We start from the raw sequence: 24,405 nt of genomic DNA on the forward strand, positions 1-24,405 counted from the left end.
ATATATAAGGAGAAAGCCTTAAAATTCCAGAAGTAGGTGTCAGCATGGCAACAATTGACAAAGTTTGATAATTCCAAGCCAATTAGTATCTGAAATATTTAAATTTAGCCATGAAGTTGCAAAAGTAGGTCACAGTGACTTACTTTTTGGTTGATACACTCCGAGGACTCAAGATGCATCAACTGACAAAATTTGATGATTCCAAGCCAATTAGTATCTGAATAGCCATCAAATTCCAAAAGTAGGTCACGGTGACTTACTTAATGGTTGACACACTCCGAGTACCCATGATGCATCAACTGACAAAATTTGATGATTCTAAGCCAATTAGTATCTGAAATATTTAAATTAATCCATGAAATTGCAAAAGTAGGTTACAATGACCTACATTTTGGTTGATACACTCCAAAGACTCAAGATGCATCAACTGACAATAGTTGATGATTCTATGCCAGTTAGTAACTGAAAAAGCCTTCAAATTCCAAATGTAGGTCACGATGACCTACTTTTTGGTTGACATTCTTTGAGGACCCAAAATGCATCAACTGACAAAGTTTGATGATTCTAAGCCAATAAGTAACCGAAATAGCCATCAAATTCCAAAAGTAGGTCACAGTGACCTACTTTATGGTTGACACACTCCGGGTACCCAAGATTCATCAATTGACAAAGTTTAATAATTCCAAGCCAATTAGTATCTGATATATTCAATTTAAGCCATGAAATTGTAAAAGTAGGTCCGGTGACCTACCTTTTGGTCGATACACTCCGACGACTAAAGATGCATCAACTGACAAAGTTTGATGATCCTATGCTTCAAAGTGTCCGCAATATGCCTCTTAAACAATTTGAAAATGAATACCTGTAAAATTCCAAAAGAAGGTCACTGTGGCCTACTTTTTTTTAAAAATAAATCTGTTTTAAGCCACCCTGGGTGCATCAACTTACAAGGTGTGATGATTCTAAACCTCTTAGTATCTGAAATAATGACCTTTAATGTTTAGAAAGTGATTAGCCATAAATTCAGAAAGTAGGTCAGGGTGACCTACTTTTTGGTTGACACACTTCAAGGTCCCATGGTGCATAAACTGACAAGTTTTGATGATCATAGGCTTCAAAGTATCCAAGTTATGCATCAAAATTAAGATGAAAACGAATGCATGCAAAATTCAAAAAGTAGGTCACCGTGACCTACTTTTGAGTCAACATGATTTGAGTCCGAAGTTGCATCAACTGACAAGATTTGATGATCCTAGGTCTTATAGTGGGCAAAATATCAAAGATTAAACAAAATGTAAATTTTGGTCAACTTTGAAGTGATCTTGAGACCACGCCCTTTGCCCCAGAGAGATGCCTTTGAACAATTTTTAATTTACAACATACCCTCATCCTTGTTTGAAAGTTTGGTGATAATCTGCCCAGTGGTTCTTGAGGAGAAGATTTTTCAGCAACCAGTAATTTTTTATTTTCCTAATTATCTCCCCATGTTTAAGGATCCCATCCCTGTTTTTAGTAAAAATGAGAGAGCCCTTGGGCCAAGGATACTCTATGACATATTTGAAAAAAATTGGTCGAGGGGTTCTTGAGTTACGGCTCATTTTCCAAAAAGTTGACGCATACCGCATACAAATTGCCATAGCATTAGCTCTTTGAGCCTTCGGTTCAGAAGAGCTTAAAATGCTAACCTGTAAAAACGTATAGAAGGAGAAACGAAGACAAGAAATGTGATTGGTGGACAAATATACACCACCCCTCTAAAAAACAACCAAATTTCATGTAAAGACGTATCTAGGTATAATAATGTACATCTCATTCATATCTTAAAAAGTCCAATTAAATTTACTAGCAATAAAGAAAAATTTAACCAAGGGATTTATGAAATGTGAAAGAGCAAACACGAAACTCTAAAAACAGAGTTAGGATCAGGTGAAACGGAGGAGAGAGAATCTTCTGTCTACCGGTCACAACCGCCGTGTGCTCTTTGTCATGGTCAAGTAAAGGGGAAAATCCGTAGACAATTCAGTGTGATGATAATGGCCATAACAATTCGTCCAACTTAACGATAAATTGTATTGCAAACAAGATCATTGAATATACCACAGAATTTGTGAAATGTTGGCTTTAACGAGATTGTTGATATCCTTGAATCATCATTTAATTTGTCAGTAGGCTGTCTCGTTTAAGGGATTGATGTGTCAGACTCTGTTGTGTCTTTTATTTCAAGTTCAGTGGGATGTATCGAATCAATGTATAATAAAAAACGAATATTGTTGATTGATGAAATATGGAGATATCGAACAGCAATCAAGCTCAAAAGTTCAATGAAACAATGCAAATAGGGAGCAGAGCAAACACGGTATGATAGTGCATGATGTGCTGTAAATCTGGATAAATATTTAACAGAAAACCGACGATATTTTACTTTTTTTAAAGGAACATACATTTAAAAAAACAATATTTTTATTTAAATTGCTTATCTGAAAACTTAGTGCGAAAGTTTTGTAAATAAATTATGATTTTTAAGCTTTTGATTTATCCTATTTATCAATGAAATGGATGTTCACGGTGCTGTTCCCGCCTCTTGTTACCGTTAAATAGGGCTATATACGCAATAGTGCAGTTTCGCTTCAGTGGTTAACAGGTTAATATAAGAAAAAAAAACCGCTTAAATTTTAATGCATGGAAAAAAATGTAAACTAACCTTTAGAAAAAAGGCTCGACTATAAAACTCTAATATTGAAGTTTTTATCTTTAAGTAAGTTAAAACGATAATAATCTTTTCTTTAAAGTCAGATAAATCGGAATGTTTTCCCCTTTTTATATTTATTTTTAAAATATATATAAAAGGGAGAAAAAAAGGAAGCAAAGCCTAACTTTTTTAGTATAAGACATGGGGTAAACTGATCTAGAGTCGGACACGATCTAGAGTCGGACAATTTTGATGCTATTTTTAACAGACTTCCTATAATGAATCCATCCTCTATCATTATCGACTGAATCAAACAATTCTTAATCTATTAACAGTTGTCTTTCTTTCTCAAAAGACAATATTGCAGTCTTTTTGACGTTTGACCCTCGAAAGCAATGGAAATTCAAAGATCCGCCTGGCAATATTTTGGTCGATTAAGGTCAGAACACGTTCCTCGAAAATAAATAATATTTCCCAAGAATTTGTCATTGGAGTATTGCTACTTAAACAAGGTTCCTCGCCAAAAATTAAAGTACCTTACCAGGCATTTGGGCAAGATACCAGAGGGTGATATTCTTATATAATCCTTATGGGTTATGTTTTGAATTGCCAATGTAACAATTTTTGGTGTACTTATTTTTCAAAACATATTGAAAACAATTTAGGAATCACAAGAGAATGACAATTATGAATAATTTTTGATATAATACCAAGATATACAAAACATATATATGAGGAATGTGTCGTCTGACCTTAAACGTATGAAAGTTTTCACATTGTGTAAAAAAAAAAATAATAATTTGAAAGTTAAAATTACACGTATATTATGCACTAAACATTGTAAATACACAATACGTATGTTTTTTTTTTTGAAAATATTTTTTTCTATTTCGAAGAATTTAAGTTCGGACGCAATGACTCAATTCGATCTTGAGTCGGACAGTAAATTATTAGCAATTTGATGCTAAGTCGGACACGGTCCGAATTTTTATAAACCTTGTCACATAAATAATTGCTTGAAGAATAATACAAATTAAGTCAAATATTCGAATCTCTATTAAAAAAGATAAATCACAAATTCAATTTTCTAAAAATTAATATTTAAAACTAACAAAATTAATTCAAGGCAGGAAGGAGTAGGCGTGATCGTCTGATGGAAGTTGTATATCGGAGTATTGTATACTTTCAAATTAAAATATGATTTTAAACAAGCATTTTGAGAGTATTGCATTAGCAATACTAGTCCCCTACCGGCAATTAAGTGTAATCTGGTTCCCGTTAAAAATTGAAAATACCATAATTTCGTCAAAAATCAATGAAGCGGAATGAAATGCAAACTTGATCTATAACTCATCAAGGTGAAGTCACATACCAAAAATCAGCTCAGCAAGCGTTTAGAAGAAAACTGCGGAAAACCCTTAAAAATTGAAGAGGTCGTAATTCCGTCAAAATCAATGAAGCGGAACGAAATGCAGACTTGATCTGTAACTCATCAAGATACACTCACATACCAAAAATCAGCTCAATATCTGCAAGAGTTTAGGTAAAAAGTGCGGAAAACCAAGTGGGGCAGACTGGCAGACAGACAGAGGGACAGATGGACAGACAGACAGACGGACGGACTCAGAGGAAACCTATACTCCCCTCCGGTTTCACCGGTAGGGGACTAAAAATGTAGCTTAAAAGAAATATTTCAAATCTCTTGGAGATTAAAAAACGTAATTATTGGAAATTTCTGTTAATTGTTTGCATTCGACAGGGGTGGATTGGGGGGGGGGGGGGGGTGGTGGTGGTGAGGGGCTTCAAAGATGCCAATGCTTCATTACTGTAAATGGGAACCCAGCAAAACCCAGTTGATGATTGTGGCGATTTACACTACAGACCTTGAGTGCAGAAGAGTAACCTGCAGCTTTCAGATATTTCGGTCAAACTACCTATCAAGAGTTGTTCGAAAATGGATCGTCTTCACACCTTCTCACCCCCAACCCCGCCAAAAAAGAGCAGGTCTTGTTGCAGTTAGGGATCGAGCAGAAGCGCACATATAAAATCAAAGTACTGAAAGTACTGAAAAGCGGTTAGCATGCTTTCATCTAAGATTCTAAGATTTAAAAAAAAACTTTGCATGAAATGATGTTAAAAGTACGTGTAGCTGTTGTTCAATGTCATCAGAGAAGAAGCAAACATTCCGAACTTTGGAATATTTTACTAAATGACAAAACCACTTACATCTCATTCGTACACCAAGACATCATCTTTTATCGTTTGATGTCACAAATGCATGTTTAGAAATATCAAAACGTGATTTCTTGAGTTTGAAAGACAGAAAGCGCAATTTTTTAATAACACTTTAGGTAGCGACCAGAAGTGCCTAGGACGAAAAAAGTAAATTGATGTAGATTTATCTACCATGCTCTATGGTTTCTGAAATCAGGTAATTGTTAGGTTGCTAGCGCACAATTTAAAAAGAAAAAAATGATAATTCAAATAGGGATGTCAATTTTATTCGGACAGCTTAGTCGAATAGTCGGAGGCTTTAGTCGAACGATAGTCGAATATTCGTTGAAATTTAAATAAATTTTTCATGTCATTTTCACTATTTGTCTTTTATAGACTAGTACAATATTTAACCTACGCTATCACCATTATACAACGAATTTCTGAATCGTAAACATTTACGTAGTACATACTGTACATCTAAAATTTATCCAATGCATTTGATTTCAAAATTAATATAATATTTACTGCACATTTCATCTAAATGCAGGATGTCAAACGATTGCATTTGTCCTTTCTTTTCATAACGATAGTACATGTACCCGTTAATTGAAGCCATTTCTATGTGCCGTGTCAGTGACCGTTGACTGCATTGTAAACAATTACAGCTGTAAAGTGCGCCTCTTATAAAAACAGAGAGAGCTTGCGATAAATTTTAATTATGAGATTTTGTGCAAATATTCAATACAATCTTAAAAAGACTGCATATTAATATCAGAAAGAAACACATTTAATTACGCTCATAAATGTCCCCCAATTTACACGTATTTACAATTTTGTAACAGCTGTTTAAATTATTCTTTATGAATTAGTTACATTACGTCAGATCTTATGGAATTGCAGGTTGAAACTTTATAATTTGAATCTACAAAACCAAACAATTCTTGAACGTCCTGTCCATTTACAACAATAAGTGGTAGACAATCCTTGATAATTATGTTTGTGAAAGCAACATTTTTCTTTCCGGCTCTGCTTTTTTGGGGCATTTTGCGGAGAACTTACTTAAGAAAAGTTTCACTTGAAGACTGTGTTTACTACATATATATGATCCATCATATTTGATGTTCCACTGCAGACTACAAGTTCAGTTTCAGATAACCTTGAAAACCTACTTTTAACTGTTTTTCCATCCTGAAATCTTTTGAAGTATTCCAAAACTGTAGATTTTGGAGGCATATTTGCAGAACATAAATCGACATACAAATAATTTCCTTTGAACAGTTAAATCATACCCTGAGTTTTACTTACGAGAACATTGATCTGTATATAAATGAAATGGGCGAATCCAAGTTTATTTCCTTGAATTTAAAATTACTTTCAGGTAACACATTTTTAACGAATAACCGACTAAAGAAATTTTAGTCGATAGTCGGTATGATCGAACGATAGTCGAGTACTCGAATATTCGTTGACATCCCTAAATTCAAAATATTTAGATATATGAATTTGGAGTAGCTGCAGATCTTAAGCTCGCTGGTCTAGAGATTTTGTCAGTATTTTTTCGAAGAGTTTCAGTTCTGTAGCTATAAATTTAATTAAAGGTAAACTAGTCGGATCAAAACAAAACAAATACACTATAGATTTAAACTTTATACATTGCTCAGGGCGGGTGTGACCGGTCAATTGCGGATGCTTACTTCTCCAAGGCACCTGATCCCACCTCTGGAATTTTCAGGGGTCCGTGTTTTATGCCATCTTAACATATTTGTATGTTTATATTCGTGATATTTTGAGATCGATCACTGTTCGTTATCTTAGCCTTGTACATTTAAATGTTGAAGTTCATTAAAGGAATTCTGTATTTTTGAGGTACTGAGTACTTCCATTTTATATTATGTGCTACTACGGCACTACCCTCACTGGAAGACGGACAAGTAAACTAGAAAGTCAAGTTTTAAGAAATGTACATTATTGACCATGCAAACATTTTAAACGTTCAAATCAGTAAATGCATATGTAACAATCATTTAAAATGGGACAAGGATATTGCAAATATATACAGGGACAGATACTGAATATTTGGCACATACTTTTCATGCAATACTCTTGATGTCAAAGAAAACGCATGAAATGTAAAGTTGCTGTCTAATCCAGTTATATTAGTATTTATGATTTCACATATACACTTAAAGTAATTGTTTGATTAACAGTTTATTTGTCCTAAATGTTTGCATATTTTATAAACTTAAGGTTGAATTTTAGAAGAGGATCAGTATGCCGATTTAAGTTTTTATATGTTTTCTGTTTTTTAAAAATTAATTTTACTATTTTCAGTTTCCCATAAAATATTTTTTTTTAAAAAATAAAAGTATGTGATCGTTTATGATTGTTTGTAATTTTTAAAAAAAAGAGAGTACAGAATGTACCCCTGTGAGCTAAACTTTTATATTCTTTTAATTAGAGAAGAAATAACTTTTCAATATGAAAGTAATTCCATTGTTTCTATTAAAGCAGTTGTACAATTTAGAGAAACTTAAAATGTAGTTAATGCTTTTAATAAAAATTCTTTTTCGTATATTACTTCACTTAATAAAACTAAATACTTTGGGGTAAACTCGTAAGAGAAAATCAAACACGAAAGTCTCGATCGCCTACGTTTTGCAGTCGGTAATAACCTTCAACCCCTTTAGTCAGCAAGGAACCCGTCTATCTAGTGCCCATCGTGGCATAATTAGGTCAAATAATTAGGGCGGTCTATAAATTGTTCATGAGAGATGCTATATAATTTATACAAAATCGTTCAACTCCCAAAAATAAACATTAACTATAAATCACGATTGCAGGATTTACCGACGAGTTTATACTCTGCAGGTAACCCCTAAAATTCAAGCCGAGCGATTATCTCGGTATTAGCCTGTCAGAGTCAGAAAGGCAGTAGAGGTAGCGATGGTAAACAGATCATAGGTAGCGCTTTGACGAAGCTTCCGATGTCGCATAGGTAGCGCTTTGACGAAGCTTCCGGTATCGACAAAAATTGCGTAAGATCATTGGTTACATGACATAAAGCGATTAGCGTATACGCTAACCGCTTAAAAAAGACTTAGGCAGGAATAAGTACAAAACGTAACTGACACGTTATGTCAACTTATATGAGACAAACTGCTCCAAGACTCGAAAAGGAATCTTCCATTCAGCGGAAACAGTGTGACTATTAGCGTCTTAATGATTTTGAATCGTAAAATGAAATGTCGAGTATTTATGCGTTTAAAATTTGTTACATTCATTCATGATTGTTTTTTTTTTTAAAGCTAAATGTATATATCAGTTAATTATGAGACCCTCTCTTTCTCTCTCCCCTCTCTTCTTTTTCTCTCTCTCTCTTTTATTGTACCTTATTTCAGATGTTGAAAAAGTATATGAAATACGACATCATAACCTAAAAATACCAATTTACCGCCGTATGATTGACTGATCTTGTCATATTTTAGTAAATCAAAACACGATATCAAGAAAAAAATATTTTTCTTTCCTACATCACAGAAACACGATGTCATTAGAATGCTAAAATATAATTTTGAAGAATCAATGATTATTTTAGTTTTCACATATACCTGCTATATCCATATCTAATTCATGCGGCCAAATAAAAAAAGGAGAGAGAGAGAGAGAAGAGGTGGGACAGCCGAAACTCTTTAATGGCTTAATGGATACAACAAGTCGAGGTCAGATTATTTATTTTCTTTCAGTGAAAGAAAGATTGTTTATTGCCATAATCCCCGTCATAATCAAAGTAGGTATATACTTTAAATATTGTACAGAAATTAAGTAAGCATGCATGATCGCCAATTTTTCTTAATTTTTTTTTTGGTACCTCCACCCTTTTTGAAATACGAGACTGTGTAAGGCCCGTGCATGTTCAATGAACAAGAGCACGTCAGCATGTGCATATAGGGCCTAGCACAGGGACTTGAGACAATCTTAGCAAAATCGGGTATATAGTATAATACCCGATTTTGCTAAGATTGTCTCAAGTCCCTATGGGGCCTAGAAAGTTAATTAGTCCCCACTTTTATGAGTGTTCGACTCAATCTCCTATGCAGAGTTGTCGTTCGTTTCTCTCTCAGACATGTACATGTATGACCGATGGTAGAGAGTGTGTCCGACTCAATATCAAATGTGTCCGACTTATGAACGAATTTCGACGTTGGTGGTTCAGCATATCTGAATGCTTTATAACGTAAAATACCGAGGTAGTCCAAGCAAAGAAGTAGCAATGTGTACACCAGGTCACGTGATCCTCACATCAACCACCGTCAACAAACAAACAAACAAAAATGAACACATGAAGACCTTTCTAAAGAGCACATTGAATATTTGTCTAGAATGGACAGACTCGGAAAGGCAACATTTGAACTGTGCAGCGTTTAAGATCAGGAAGTCTGCTACAATGCTTAACTGTTACAAACACACGGGCAATGACGCCAGTGGTAAGCTTTTATAAGAAGGTCGACGCTAGATTAACTGGTATTCTAAAGCATTGGTAACCATCGTCTTCGAATCGACTGAGGTGAAGATTCAGTAAATGAAAGTTCCTACAGTTTTGTGAAATTTGAGAATTGAATCCCTCTAACAGCTGACCATAGCTTGATCAAATAAGGTATATCGAGGTATAATTTAAGGTAAATACTAAGAAAATAAAGTTTTAATTATAAGCTGTTATTTTCAATGAAAAATAAGTAACCCGACCCAAATAAAAATGTGGGAGCTTTTTTTCCATATCCAAAAAAAAAAAAAAAAAAAAAAAAAAAAAAAAAAAAAAAAAATTAATATAACGATATTGCCTACAGTTTCTCAGATAACGTAAAATTTATTTTACTAGTAGTAAGTTTTTGACCTCCTATATAAAAATAATATTAATTTAAAGTCTAAATATTTAAATCTAAGTCAGATGTTCTGGTGTAGGGGGGGGGGACTCTATTGATAATATAGTCACAATGCATTAATTCTGTTAAATAATCCTGTCTGCTCCTTAGTGTTGTGCAGATAAACAAAGTGCATAGTTATGATTGAGGAACAATTGTGCTTCTTACAAAATTTTTAAAACTTGTGGTCTCCAGGTTTTGGTGTTTATCGGGGGGGGGGGGGGGGTTAATAATAAAGAGAAAATCTGTTAATTCTTGGAAAATCTTCAACTTAGTGCATAGTTATGATGATTAGGGTACCTCTACCAAATTAACGTATTTCATGAGACATGAATTTTAGTGTTAGGGTAGGTGTGTGTTTAATCTGTAGTGAAAATGCATTATTTCTTTGAAAATTTTCTCTGCTCCTTGGCATATCGAAGGCAAACAGAATTAAAGTTTAAATTAGCAAGGATATTTTTACCAGATTTTTGAACATCAGGACCATTTGACCAAGTGTTCTGGTCCTTGTCAGGGCTCTATTAATTTGTATTCAACTGAGAGAAGTTATTCCCCTTTGCCATTCACTTTTGATAATTAATCACTGTAAATAATGTATTTGAAAGTTAATAGAATAAGAGAATTATGCAAAAAAAAATTATTGAATAATACAAAAAGTACTTTCATAGTTTTAATGATCAGGTTGACTTGTAAATAATAAATAAATAGAAATGAGACAAAAATAACATATTAAATGGTCTTCAAAGACCAAAAGAGGCCAATGTGAGAGTTCACAATATGGGGTTTAAAGTAGTACAGAGGAACTAATAGTTTGTTAATAATCTGCATGGTGATTAGTGCTAAATGGGGGGGGGGGGGGGATAAATTAGAATTTAATGTATGAGTTGTTACTGAACACAGGCACCAAACTCGCTTGAATTTTTGACCCCCTAGTATATACTAGGGGGTCAAAAATTCAAGCGAGTTTGGTGCCTGTGACTAGACTAATTATTTCATTGATTCTGATCATCCAATTTCTCTTGCTTTTGGGCAACAAAGCTTCATATATCAGTTTATTTTATACTCTATGGATCCTCTAAATTGTTGTATTATACTCAGGTGACCGTTCAGGCCCTTGGGCCTCTTGTTCATTTTATTTCTATTCAAACCTCATTTAACTTCCATTCAGACTCCATTTTTAGCTCACCTGAGCTGAAAGCTCAAATGAGCTTTTCTAATCACATTTTGTTTGTAGTCCTTCTGTCCATCTGTCTGTAAACTTTAGACATTTTCGACTTCTCCAGAACCACTGGGCCAAATTCAACCAAACTTGCCACAAAGCATCTTGGGTAAAGGGGATTTAAGTTTGTTCAAATGAAGGGCCACACCCTTATTCAAGGGGAGATAATTCAGAAATAGCAAAAATTTGGTGGCATATTTTAAAAATCTTCTTCTCTAGAACCACTGGCCCAAAAAAGTTGAAACTTATACAAAACCTTTGATATATAGTGTAGAATCAAGTTTGTTTAAATCATGACCCCTCGGGGTAGGGTGGTGCCAAAATGGGGGATCAAAGTTTCCTATAGGAATATAAATGAAAAAACTTTGAAAAATCTTCTTCTCAAGAACAGTAAAGCCATGATTTGTCGTATTGATATGGAAGCATCCTCAGGTATTGTAGATTCAAGTTTGTCCAAATCATGACCCCCAGGGGATGGGTGGTATCACAATGGGGGATCAAATTTTTACATAGGAATACACTGGGAAAAAAACTTTAAAAATCTTCTTCTCAAGAACAGCAAAAGCCTTGTTTAGTCATATTAATATGGAAGCATCCTCAGTGTAGATTCAAGTTTGTTCAAATCATGACCCCTGGGGTTATGATGGGGCCACAATGGGGGATCAAAGTTTTACATGGGAATATATAGGAAAAAAACTTTAAAAATCTTCTTCTCAAGAACAGCAAAACATTGTTTAGTCATATTGATATGTAAGCATCCCCAGATAGTGTAGATTTAAGTTTGTTTAAATGACCCCTGGGGTTAGGGTGGGGCCACAATTGGGGTTCAAAGTTTTACATAGGAATATATAGGAAAAAACCTAAAAAAATCTTCTTCTCAATAACAACAAAGCCATGTTTAGTCACATTGATATGGAAGCATTCTCAGGTAATGTAGATTCAAGTTTGTTCAAATCATGACCCTTCGGGGTAGGGTGCACGTGGGGTAATAACGGGGGATCAAAGTTTTTCATAGGAATATAAAGGAAAAAATCTTTCTCTCAAGAACATCAAACCATGTTTAGTCATATTGATATGGAAGTATCCTTGGGTAGTGTAGATTAAAGTTTGTTCAAATGATTACCCCTGGGGGTAGGGAGGGCCACAATGGGGTATCAAATTTTTACATAGGAATATAAATATAGGAAAAAATCTTCTACCCAAGATAGTGGTGTTCCAGTCATTGATTATAATCCAAAATCAGTCGATTGCTGGCATAATTCAAGCGCTCGATTACAAAATTTTTATTCTGATTAATCGGTTTATTATCTTTTTTTAACAAGCGTAATAGTTTTTAAGCCAAATATTCCAGCTGCAACTTATCTATTAACTTATCTGGGTATCGTAATGGCCAGACAAACAGAATTTTATCCATACCTGGGTAACAAAGCACATTCCCGGGTATAGATGTACGTTTTATATCTGTACAGTGTATGAAGAAAAATTAAAGAAAAACAGATACACACTCAATAAAACACTCAGATGATATCCATTTATTCTTATTCAGCAAAATAAACAACAAATACATGTGCAGAAAGTAGTCATTTACCCATTCTTACGATTTAATTAACTAAATTGATAGACTTTGTAAATGTCCGATTACAATCAATAATTAGTTACATTGAGTAACCTGATCATCGATTATGAAATTCTTACCAATTCCCATCACTAACCCAAGAACAGCAAATCCATTTGTTATATTGATACGGAAGCATCCTCAGTTAGTTTAAAATTCAAGCCCCCCCCCCCCCCCCTGTAAACTTTTCAATACTTAATTGATTTGTGCATTTTCCTAGCCATTGTTCTCAGGTGAGCGATGTGGCCCATGGGCCTCTTGTTTTTTTTTTTGTTTTTTGGGGGGGGGGAGGGGGGGCTTATAACATGCAAATTAACCATTCCAAATCCATTTAAGCAAATGAGAAGAAAAATGAAAAATAAATGGTTTTTGTATTAACCATTTAATATCCATTTTAAAAACATTTTTACAATACTTGAAAAATGAAAAAAGCTGGGTTCTTGATATCCACAGAATAAGCACTTTTTAAAATCCATCTTCTTGGTAGTAGAGTCAGTCATGAAACAAGGATCACTTCTTCCATTTTTTCACAATCTTGGATTTGATTTCCTAGAAATTTTGATGGATTCTCCTAATTCGATCTGAAAAATGGTAGTCGGCATCTTTGACAATTTACAGTTTCCACGTTCATTTTGGTGATCCATATGCAAGCAGTACATATTCTAAAAATAAAACAAAATGAATAATGAGAATTTAAAAGAACAGAAAACTGCTTTGTCACATTTTTTTCCACTACTGCAGCTGATCATTACTCCTGTAGCATAAATCGAATAACTTTTATGAGAATTAAGGTTTGTCTTCATGAACAATTTAAGTATACATGTACAGTATTGCCCTGCTTGTATTCACTATCATTCGTCAGAAACAAGTGACTTAATTGGTTGAACAGATTGCTGAAGAAATTTAACCATTTACCTGAGAAAATTGAGCAAGAAAATAGTTACAAAAGAGCTATAATTGAAATTAATAAGAATTTGTAATTATATAGTGTCCCTCAGTCTAATTAAGTTTTAACAGAGATTGGTTTATAAATTAATTATTGCATCAATATGATCAGTGGACACTCCTAATGTGTTTTCTTTAGAAAAAAGCATTTTTCTGTTGTTGACATTAATAAAAATATGTACATATTTATACTTAATTCTCAAAAATTAAAGAATACGATTTCAGTGATGGTAAATCATGTGTTTTTCTTCTGCACCACTGCCAGAATATTAGAAACATTAAAACTGTCAAATAATCATTCTCCATGAAGTTAAGTAATCTTATAATTCTGCTTTGACTATCAATTACTGTACAGTTTTTTCAGCATCAAAAACACTAAAAACCCCAATCTTCCTTGAATTTAAGAATAATTCAGCCATCAAAGCTCCATCACTACCAGCTAGGTTGAAGTGCTGTCTTGTCCAATGTTTAAAATAACTGAAAAAGGTGGTCACCATAGAGCTTGTGAGGAAATCTGATAGTTAGTGCCCAATATAAAAACTTGGCACCTGCTATCAATTAACTGCTGACAGCCTAAAACTGACCATTTCTTCATTTTTCCATTTCTCAGAAAATAAATGGAAGAAAAATGACAATTAAGCTCAAGCAAGATTAAGATCACCAAACTGGCTTTTCTTTTCCATTGACTCAAATAAATGGAGAGAAAATGATGTAAATTTACCATTTAAAAAGTATTTTCTAACAAAAATGGTTTTTAAATGGTTCTGAAAAAATGGTTTTGGAAAATGAAAAGAGAGAAATGTAGGAAAAATGTTTTTGAAATGTAAAATATGGCTAGCAAATGCTGAATGAATGGAGATAAAATGGAAAAATGCCATTTCTTTTTGCTAAGGGTTAGTAATTTGAAACTGAGCTCAACACTTATTTAAGAAAAGTGAGGTCATATGGCTCAAGGGAGAAGGAAAAGTCCCACACTAAACTAATAATGTAGAAGTGTGTATCACTTGATGCAAAATTCATGCAATTTTGGTCCAGGTAGGGCATGCAGTTACTTGGGAATGAACTTGCCTAACAAATTTGAACTGGTCACTCATCCAGTCAAATCCAGCATCTGAAACAAGTATGAGTGTGTTTGTTTGGTTTAGATAGTTGAAGTAACACTGGAATGACTCTGTTCCTAAAACTTTATTAACCTCGTCACTCATCTGGAAAATGCAGGTCAAATCCTGCATTGAAAGCAACTCTGGTAGTTTATATGATCCCTGATGCATCATCTATGCAAGTTAAGTTCAGAAAGACGTCATTATAGTTTCTTGGTCATTGACCAGTGTCAAAAACTTTTACCTGGTCACTCATCTGGAAAATGTATAGGTCAAATCCTGCATCTAAAGCAACTCTGGTAGTGTGCATCAATAAAATTAATGTATCTTCAATGCAAAGTTGGTTAGGATAGGGCAAATAGACACTTTAGAATGAATCTGCTCCAAAAACCTAGTTGCTTATCCCAAAAATATAGGTCAAATTCAGCAATTCCGAAGCAAGTCCAATAGTGTGCATCCTTAGATGTATCATACATGCAACTTTGGTCCATTAGTAGGACAAATAGTTACTTTAGAATGAACTTGCTCCAAAAAATTTAACCTAATGTCACTCATCAGGAAAATGTGGGCCAGACCAAGCATCTGAAGCATAAACCTGGTAGTGTGCATCCTTAGATGTATCATCCATGCAAGTTTGGCCAACTTGGAGCATGGTAGATGAGACCTGCTCCAAAAACTTTAACCTGCTTCATAAACATCAAACTGGTCATTCCTTAGCTGAAATTGCAGCATGTGAAACCTTGACTGGTATGTGTAATGAAGCAATTACTAGAAGCATCATCCATGCATCTTTGATTAATATAGGACACTAAAGTACTGAAAAGAAATTTGCTCCAAAAACTTTAACCTGGGAAGCCAATGCCAAGATTATTGCATAAGCTCCCCCCAACTTCAATGAGATGATCGAGCTAAAAATCTTCTCAGCAACAACAAGGCCATGATTTAAGTGATATTAATAATGCAAGGATCTTTGGTGCAGAATCAAGTTTGTGCAAATCATGGTCCCCTGGTGTACCAGGGTGAAGGCACAATAGTAGATTATAACATATTCTATACATTTAAATTTAAAAAAAAAAATATTCTTCTCAAGATCAGCAGGGACATGCATAATATGCACAAATTCTCAGGTAGTAAGGATACAAGTTTGTTCAAATTCATGGCCCAATGGGAAAGGATTAGGCCACAAACTTTGATAAACTTTCAAAAAAATGAAGCAAAAACCCACTTGTATTGAAAAATTGTGTAATAGTATGAGATAATGATCCTTTTCAGGGCTCTGACGACTAATTTAGTCACCATGGCACCTAAAATTATGATTGGCGCCTAAATTTTTTCTATAAGTCGCCAAATTGGCGACCATTTTAAAGAGACTTGGTTAAATAGACTTGGTGATCGTTAAATTACTGAACTATAAACATTTTCGAATATTTTTTTATCAAGATCAGAAAAGAAGTTTAAAAGTTAGCTATGGACATGTCTCTATATATTGACTGAAATCAGTTTTTAAATTGGCGCCTAAGAAAAATTTGCCTGGCGACTAAAAATTTGCATTGGCGACTAATTTTTTTTGATAAGGAGACAGTTGGTGCCTAAATTTTAGAGGTCACATAGAGGTCTGCTTTTTGCCCTCCTTAGTGTGTGGATGCTACAATGTATTTTATAAGCAAATAATTTCAATCTTTGTGAGATATATTGCAGATTGTATAGATTTTACATAAAGTATACTATGTTAGATGAAATATCAAAGAAAATTTTGTTATAATTGAGATTTTTTACCTTCATGTTTGTTGCACTTTAGGTATTCTGCTTGTCATTGTCTGCCCATCTTCTTTGGCATACATTCATTAATGGATATAATGTATATACATAAGATACCAAAACTTCTCCTCTGCTTTTAAGGGCTTGGAACCTTCTGCTTGAAAAAACATGCAAATATGTTAATTCAAGCAGGCAGCATTAAAAGTTTTGTGCTTTTTTGTTCTGCTCCTTTATACATATATATTTTTTTTCTTTCAATTCTGTTTTCTTTGTTTCTTTTTTTTTGTGTTTTTTTTTTCTTTTTTTTTGTTTTGTTACTTTGTTTTTTCTTTCTTTTCTTTGTTTTTTTTTTTTTTTTGTCTTTTCTTGTTTTTTTTTTCCTGGCTTTTTTGTTTGTTTGTTTTCTTTTCTTTTTTGCACAATGAAATCAGACATTAAATTCACAAACATTCACAAATCACTATTTTACATAAACAAATCACAATTTGACATTCAAAAATTACAATTTAACATTAACAGATCACAATTTAACATGTTCAAATCCCATTATTTCACAGTATTAAATACAAATCATAATTTCACATCAAAATTTATAATCAATTACTTTTACTGAAGTTTTAGTCAGTATATAATGCATTCAATTTCACAATAAGCTAATAATGGGAATTTACTATACAAATTATTACTGGTACAGTAGCTGACAGAATTTGTACATTCCAGGAATACTAATTCAATATTTAACAATCATTATATCTGCAACATATATGATTTTAGATAAAATGAAAACAGATTATTAAAGACAAAGCAGCCTACAACTAGTTGCGTTTCAACCTCTCCTCCCCAGGCCAGCCTGGCAACCGTAGCGGCCAAGGATCCACGAAGTTCCAACCAGTAATGCCCCAGGGTATCGACAAGGTCTACTTACAACTAGCTTTCAACTACTTCATCTAAACATTTTATAATATAAAATATAACAAATTACATAAAATAACATTAGAGCAAAACAATTAAGATATTTACATTGGCACAGAGAAAAAGAATGGGGTCAGTGTGGGAGGAAACCGGAGCCCCCGGAGAAAACCCACGTGTCTGAGTGGGCGACCCCATACCCTCTTACAACTCAGACACCCATTTCCAAAACAAATGTTTCAAAAAAATTTGTTTTGGATTATAACATCGTAAACTGGATGTGCTTGTGTGTTCAAATCTGGCTTTCTACATGATCATCTATCTTTGTCTTTCTCCACATGTGACCACAAGGATATGCCTCTTAAATACTTTTATTTTCTGTCAATGAATGAGAAAAAAAGGTAATTAACCAATAGGATCAATGAAGTAAAATGAAGAACAGAGTCTTACAGAATGGCATACTTGGGTGACTTATTTCCATACCTGAGGGATCCTTGTCATTCATAATGTCAAGCACATCCACATGGCTTTATCTGAGTCTCCTACTGGGTACTGTCATCAAAGCACACTATAACAGAGATTTAGTTAATACTTCAGCATATATCTGGGTAACTATAAACAGAAATTAATAAAAGAACAGACATATCTAAGTGAAATATTATATAGCTCTAAGATGATATCTTTTTGCTGTACTTTTTTAAAAAAAAGATGTTGGATCATTGATTATGTCACATACCTGATCAGTGACAGTCCTCCACAGGGTTAAGTCTTGCTGTTGGGAAGGTCATCCATAAGTCTCGTCTTTTCTAGTTGCTTCCACCAATTCCTGTCTGACTATGGCTGTTCATTTTCACATCTTAGAGGATCAACATCCATCAGTCTTGCCTTTTCCAGGTTTTCTACAAATTCCTGTCTGGTGTAGAAGCTCATTTCCACATCTTAGAGGGTCAACATCCATCAGTCTGGGTACAGTCCACTAATACATTTCCCCATAGGTAACAATGTTAATGTTTTCTCACAAAGCTTCTCCCCTAATTTTCATTGAAGGATGGGACACGTCCTCAAATGAAAGCTCGTCAAATTTCTCTAACTGGTTAAAATCTCAAGGTGCACATGGCATGTCAGATTCGTTTTCCAGCAAAATGCACGTTTGCAAAAACATCTGAAAGTAAAAGTAAGGTAATTAATTCCCAAAGTCAGGGTATGCACATATCAAACAATTTAGTTCTTTTTCTTTCAAAGATAACACAAAAATGGAAATGGTTTTGAACGTGGGATTTCTTCTTCTTAATCATACATATCAAGCATCTTTAGTTCAGATGACTTTTTTTTTATTATATACTGCTTGCAAGTTAAAGATCCAACTATTTGTGTTAGTGAACTACTTGCTACCCCTACCGATTCTAAAAATAATTAGAGGAATATACCCAGTCTTGCCAGGTTTTTCCACCAATTCCTGTCTGGCTGTAGCTGCTCATTTCCACATCTTAGAAGGTCAATGTCCATCAACATTGCATTTTCAACCAGTTACTTTTTTCCACCAATTCCTATTAGGCTTCTTTTTTTCACGATGTTGAAGAAAAACTTCATCAACACCATTCTTAGAAGTCACCTCTGCAACCTGTCAGGTGCAAGTGTATTATTTTAAACTATATATCAGCTTATGATTTTCTCATTCACATAAAAGAAAGATAAAAGGAGGTCAGTGTCGGAAGAAGTTAAGGTACCGAAGAGATTTAACCCATATGTGTCCGAATCGGGTGACCTCATACCCATTTGTAATTTGGACACCCTTTACAAAAATGTTCTTCAAAATGGTTTTTGATTTTAAAAACAGAAAAACATTGTTGCTAGAATGCATTTATATCAGTGCTTTGAGATTTGAATATCAGCTTGTCCTGCTTCTCCATACATTATCTCAAGAACGTGCTCCCTAAAAAATTTTGTACTTTATACACGGGGAAAGAAGAAGATACATTTTAAATCACTTTTCATTTGCGAGAACTTTATTTTCGCATAATTATGCACGATAGTGTGCTTGCGAAAATTTTATTCAGGCATACATTAGTATTCCTAGGGATATCATATAGAGCAATAACCATAATTCGTGAAAATTTTGTCTTGCTAATTAAGATTAAATGACTTTCTTGTGAAAATTTAGTGATCTACAGTATTCTAAAGAATTTATGATTTTTCACTATGTTCATTAGAACCCCATATTCTTTTAAGGGCCATGCATTTCATAATTTTAATAGAGAGCTCATTGCTTATTACAATCATGCCAACAGTTTGACTGCTTTTAGTAAAGAAGAAGCTAATTTTATAGATACATGTAGCACTAATTTTAACCCCACCCCTATGGCCTCAGAGTGCCAGGGACCATGAAATTCATAATTTTGTTCCCCTTCAATCATAGATAACCTTCTTTGCCAAAATTGGTTGAAATTGGTTTAGCAGTTTTAAAGAAGAAGCTGAAAATTTTCAAATGTTAACACATGATGGATGACGACAGACAAACAGATAGGAATAGGTCACCTGAGTGATTCAGGTGACGTAAAAATTACAAAAAATAGTAATCAAGGTAACTTTGAAATACCTGAATGGTCCCCATTCTTCATGATGTCATCAAGCAAACCAAGGCAAAATGAGATCTGCTTAATTCCCTACATTGGATGGTCTTCAAACTTTAAAGAAGAGGAAACGTATGTTATATAGCATCCACTAAAACAAAACAGAAAAATGAGAAAAACTACTGACACCCCAAGGAAATTAAACCAGTGTCAACCAAAACGTCAGCAGAGGTTGATAGTGGTTTTTCCAGGGGTGTCTATTTGAATCAACTGTTACTCTCAAAAACAATAATGCACTATTTATTTTTTTATACTGATTGTCTCATTGATTTAGGATGTCAGCAAAAACAGAAAATTCGGAGATCGTCATTAAGTTCATGCACGTTTAGAAATTAAGCTTTCAAACTCCCTGCTTTGTTTCAAAAAGAAATTTAAGCTTTGAAAAAGATTAAACAACCTCTTTATTGTTTATTTGATACTTAGAGATTGAGTCCTTCATCATCTAAAGTTTGTTAATTGAAGCATTTATGATCTGTCATTTGATGTTTTATCAATCAAGCTACAATGGACACAAGCTTTGATTGACATCAAGTTTACTTGGCTTAATTCTTTCATCAAGCCAGGTGTGCATCAGGTCACATATAATGTTAACATGATAACACAACCTCTATTTATAGAATGTGACACAGACAGGCCTAAATGGACGTCAAAAGGGAGAAAATGCATAAACATTAATGTTCAATATATTTTTTTTAAATCCTCACTTTTCTTTAATTGTTTGATTTTAGTGTTTGAGTTAATTGTTGCAAAAGTATAGTTTAATAGACTGTATATGCACTATGTTTCTTTGCAAAAAATTTAATTTGGGTGCATGTGAAGAGTTTGAATATCTGCATGGTTGAATGTACACCATAACAAAAGTTTAGGCTTCTGTTGACTTCAATTAAGCCATCCACCCGGCTAAAAATTCAGTCAGTGCTTGACCTTGTTAAAAAGATTGATATCAATTGTCACAAACACATTTATAATATTGGCACACAAAAAAAAATCATTTATGAATATAATAAATTAAACACTAAAAATTTATAATTACATAGTGACAATTGAGATAGAGGGATAGACTGGCCTGGGAGGAAGAGAGGTGAAAGGGGGGGGGGGGAGTGCATAAGAAGAAAGATATCTGCTAATTATAATAGTACATGTGCTGACAAGAGTGGCGTAATGTCCAAGAATTGCATTAAGATGTCCTAAACTGCCTGGTTTCCAAGTCTCACACAAGTAAAAGCCAATCTGTCTATTTATTTTTAAACTTATTTATTTGATTACTTTTTGTTGTACGTACTACATTTCATTGCAGATAGTATGTTTTAATGTATCCAAGCAATCCCTATAATGTCAAAACCTCATAACAATATTTTATTAAAGTCCTTTCTATTGAATATTGGGGCTTAAAAGTACAACTATCTCTTGGAAACTATATTTTCAGGTCAAGACCACCAGATTTTCTGAAATCACCATAAATTTGCATGTTAAATTAGCTATCTGTTTATATATATACTTTATCAAACGGACAATCAGCTGAATGAGTCACAATGCATTATGGGCTATTACAAATTGTAGTACAAATGCAGCATATTGAAAATGAAAAGCAAATAATTAATTGTCCATTGGAAACTCATTTTCCATTCTTTTTTGATATTTATGAAAAGATATTGAAAATGGTATGTAATCTTCCATTTCTATGATCACATTTACAGTTTGGTTTATCAAACCTTATATGAACTTGTTTAAATTATAATCAGCATATACTATTGTTCAAAGACACATAGGTGCTATTGCGTAGAACAAGCAGCAAGTATTTTTTCACGTGGTTTTGAGGAGCAAGGGAGAAAACAATTGACTGAATGGGCCTTGAAGTACTTTTACAGAATGCTTAAAATTCAAAGCCTTTTTTCTTTGTAATAGTATTATGAACATATATTCCAATGCTATTTTAAAAATGGTACTCATTTGCAACTAAAAATAATTTCTTTTTGATTTTCATTAGAGTATTAGGCGTAATGAAAAAATCTAGATGCTTTTTGTTGACAAACAACAAGAAAAGCATATTTTTCAGTCTGTGTATCTTATCTACATATATCTATTCAAGTATGTCAAAAGTGATATCTTGTATTTAGGATATTTTTCTTAGATCTAAACATCAATACACCAGTGTTTAATTTTTGTTTTCATTATCTTCAAAACGTATTTAATGTATGCATATGTCAAAGAGTTTAGACAGAATTTGACATAACTATTAATCATCTAATACATCTCAAATATTCAATGTGAGCAATGAATTTTGTCTTTGGTATATAATCTTTCAATTTCAGCCATATAAAATGAAGAAGAATTAAGTTGTACAGGTTTCCCAGTAAATATTATGCACTATAACAACAAAAACCACATACAGCTATTTAATAGTAAACACATAGTAGACCGTCATGCTTTGCAACTCATTCAATTGATCGGATAATGGGTTTGACAAAAATTTTGTCACGTGATGAAAACTACCTTCCATAAAAGGTAGTGTACTTGACCTGATTATGAGCTTCACAGAAATTGGTAAAACTATTTATATGTTCCTGAACCTTCTGGCATTCCCTCAGTGGAAATCCCACATGAAATAACATGAACAAGATGTGTTTGTGAAACAATGATGCCCCCCTTATGGCAACTTGTAGCATAGGTTAAACTTTCTCAAATGCAAATCAAAGGAATAAACCTGTGAAATATGAAAGGTCTAGCAGTAAACATTGAACAGACATGGAAAAGGTTTAAGTTTTTTCCAAAATTATGTCAAACATCAAGGTCAAGTCAAATGGTCAAAATTAATGGTGCCAAAAGAAAGGCCTTCTCCCGAGAAATACACAGGTGAAATATGAAAGCCGAAGCACAAATCGTTCAAAAGTTATGACCAAGGTTAAAGTTTTCCAAAAGTTGGTCAAATTCCAAGGTCAAAGGGTCAAAGTTGTTGGTATCCAAAAGAGGGTCTTGTCACAAGGCTTACACAAGTGAAATATGAAAGCCCTAGCACCAACTGTTCAAAAGTTATCGCAAAGGTTAAAGTTTTTTCAAAAGTAGGTCAAACTCCAAGGTCAATGTTAAAGGGTCAAAGTGGTTGGTATCCAAAGGAAGGTCTTGTCACAAGGATAACACATGTGAAGTATGAAAGCCCTAGCACCAACTGTTTAAAAGTTATGGCCAAGGATTAAGTTTGTTAAAATTTTGCAAAACTGGGTCAAACTCCAAGGTCAAAAGATCATATATGGTGGTACCCAAGGAAAGGTCTTGTCATAATGAACACTCATGTCAAATATCAAAGCCTTACCCTTGACAGCGCAATAGTTATGGGCTAGGTTAAAGTTGACAACAGACAGAAAGACAAAAAGACAAACAGACAGACAAACAGGATAAAAACAATATACCCCCGGGATCTTTCGATCTGGGGGCATAAAAATTGTTTCCTCATGTCTGAGAGAAGCTACACAATTTATGCGCTGTTCACACAGATGGTTTAATTTGAATTAAATTCAAGTTACTGCGAATTAAATTTCAACCGCGTTCACATGGAGAATTTAATATTAGTTTTATTTGAATTAACTGCCTATCAAATTATTTTGCTTTAGCTCCATATGAATACTAAGCAAAGGTAATTCGAATTAAATTCTGATGCACATGTAATAGCAAAATCAAGCCACCTGCCATATATTGGTGGTTGATATCAGTACTTACTCTATTCTTTTAGTGGAAAACAAAGAAAAAATTAATTTATCACTTAGCATCTGTACAGACACTACGATATGTCAAATGCAGGAAATTTCACACCAATTACATAACACTTTATTTGTAGCTAGGATATGATAATTTATTCTGAATTGTAGCCATTGTAATTTGGAACTTAATTTTTGATAATAAGATAATCTTGGATCATGATTATGTCACATACCTGATCGGTGTCAGTTGTCTTCTGTGATACGTCTTGAAAGGGGGGGTATTTAACATCCATCAGGCTTGTCTCCTCCAGTTGTTTCCACCAAGTCCTGTGTAGGTTCCAGCTGCTGTTTCCACATCTTGGAAGATCAACATCCATTAGCCTTGCTCGTCCAGTTGTTTCCACCAAGTCCTCGCCCCAAGACCATAAACTGAGAACGGACTTGAGTCAAATTTTTATTTTCAATATCTTGAGTTTTATCTAATGTATTGCTTAAACATTAGCAGTTTTGTATAGCATGTAAATTCAAGCATATGGGCGATTTATTTTTTTCGGAATCAAAATTATTTCAAAAGTTATTTAAGTTTGAAATTTTCTCAGTTTATGGTCTTGGGGCCTGTTGAGAGCAGCTGCTGTTTCCACATCTTTGAGGATCATTGTCAATCAGGTTTGCCTCAACATCCATCAATCTTCCTCAACATCCATTGGCC

At 33.8% G+C, this 24,405-nt stretch overlaps 2 long non-coding RNA genes across 2 annotated transcripts; both read right to left on the bottom strand.

Moving 5' to 3' along the window:
- Positions 1-17,012: 17,012 nt before the first annotated feature.
- On the bottom strand, positions 17,013-18,524 carry LOC133183627 (uncharacterized). The gene is made up of 3 exons (XR_009720688.1): positions 18,108-18,524; positions 17,855-17,939; positions 17,013-17,749 (listed from the first exon to the last, which is right to left on the bottom strand). It is a non-coding gene; the product is annotated as an uncharacterized LOC133183627 (long non-coding RNA).
- A 300-nt stretch (positions 18,525-18,824) lies between these two features.
- LOC133182283 (uncharacterized) lies at positions 18,825-24,178 on the bottom strand. The gene is made up of 3 exons (XR_009720530.1): positions 23,930-24,178; positions 19,968-20,055; positions 18,825-18,992 (listed from the first exon to the last, which is right to left on the bottom strand). It is a non-coding gene; the product is annotated as an uncharacterized LOC133182283 (long non-coding RNA).
- Between the last annotated feature and the right edge of the window lie 227 nt (positions 24,179-24,405).

This window comes from Saccostrea echinata, unplaced genomic scaffold (genome assembly GCF_033153115.1).
Source record: "Saccostrea echinata isolate AGI-Se365-2 ecotype Australia unplaced genomic scaffold, CSIRO_AGI_Sech_v1 ptg000009l, whole genome shotgun sequence".
Lineage (NCBI taxonomy): Eukaryota > Metazoa > Mollusca > Bivalvia > Ostreida > Ostreidae > Saccostrea > Saccostrea echinata.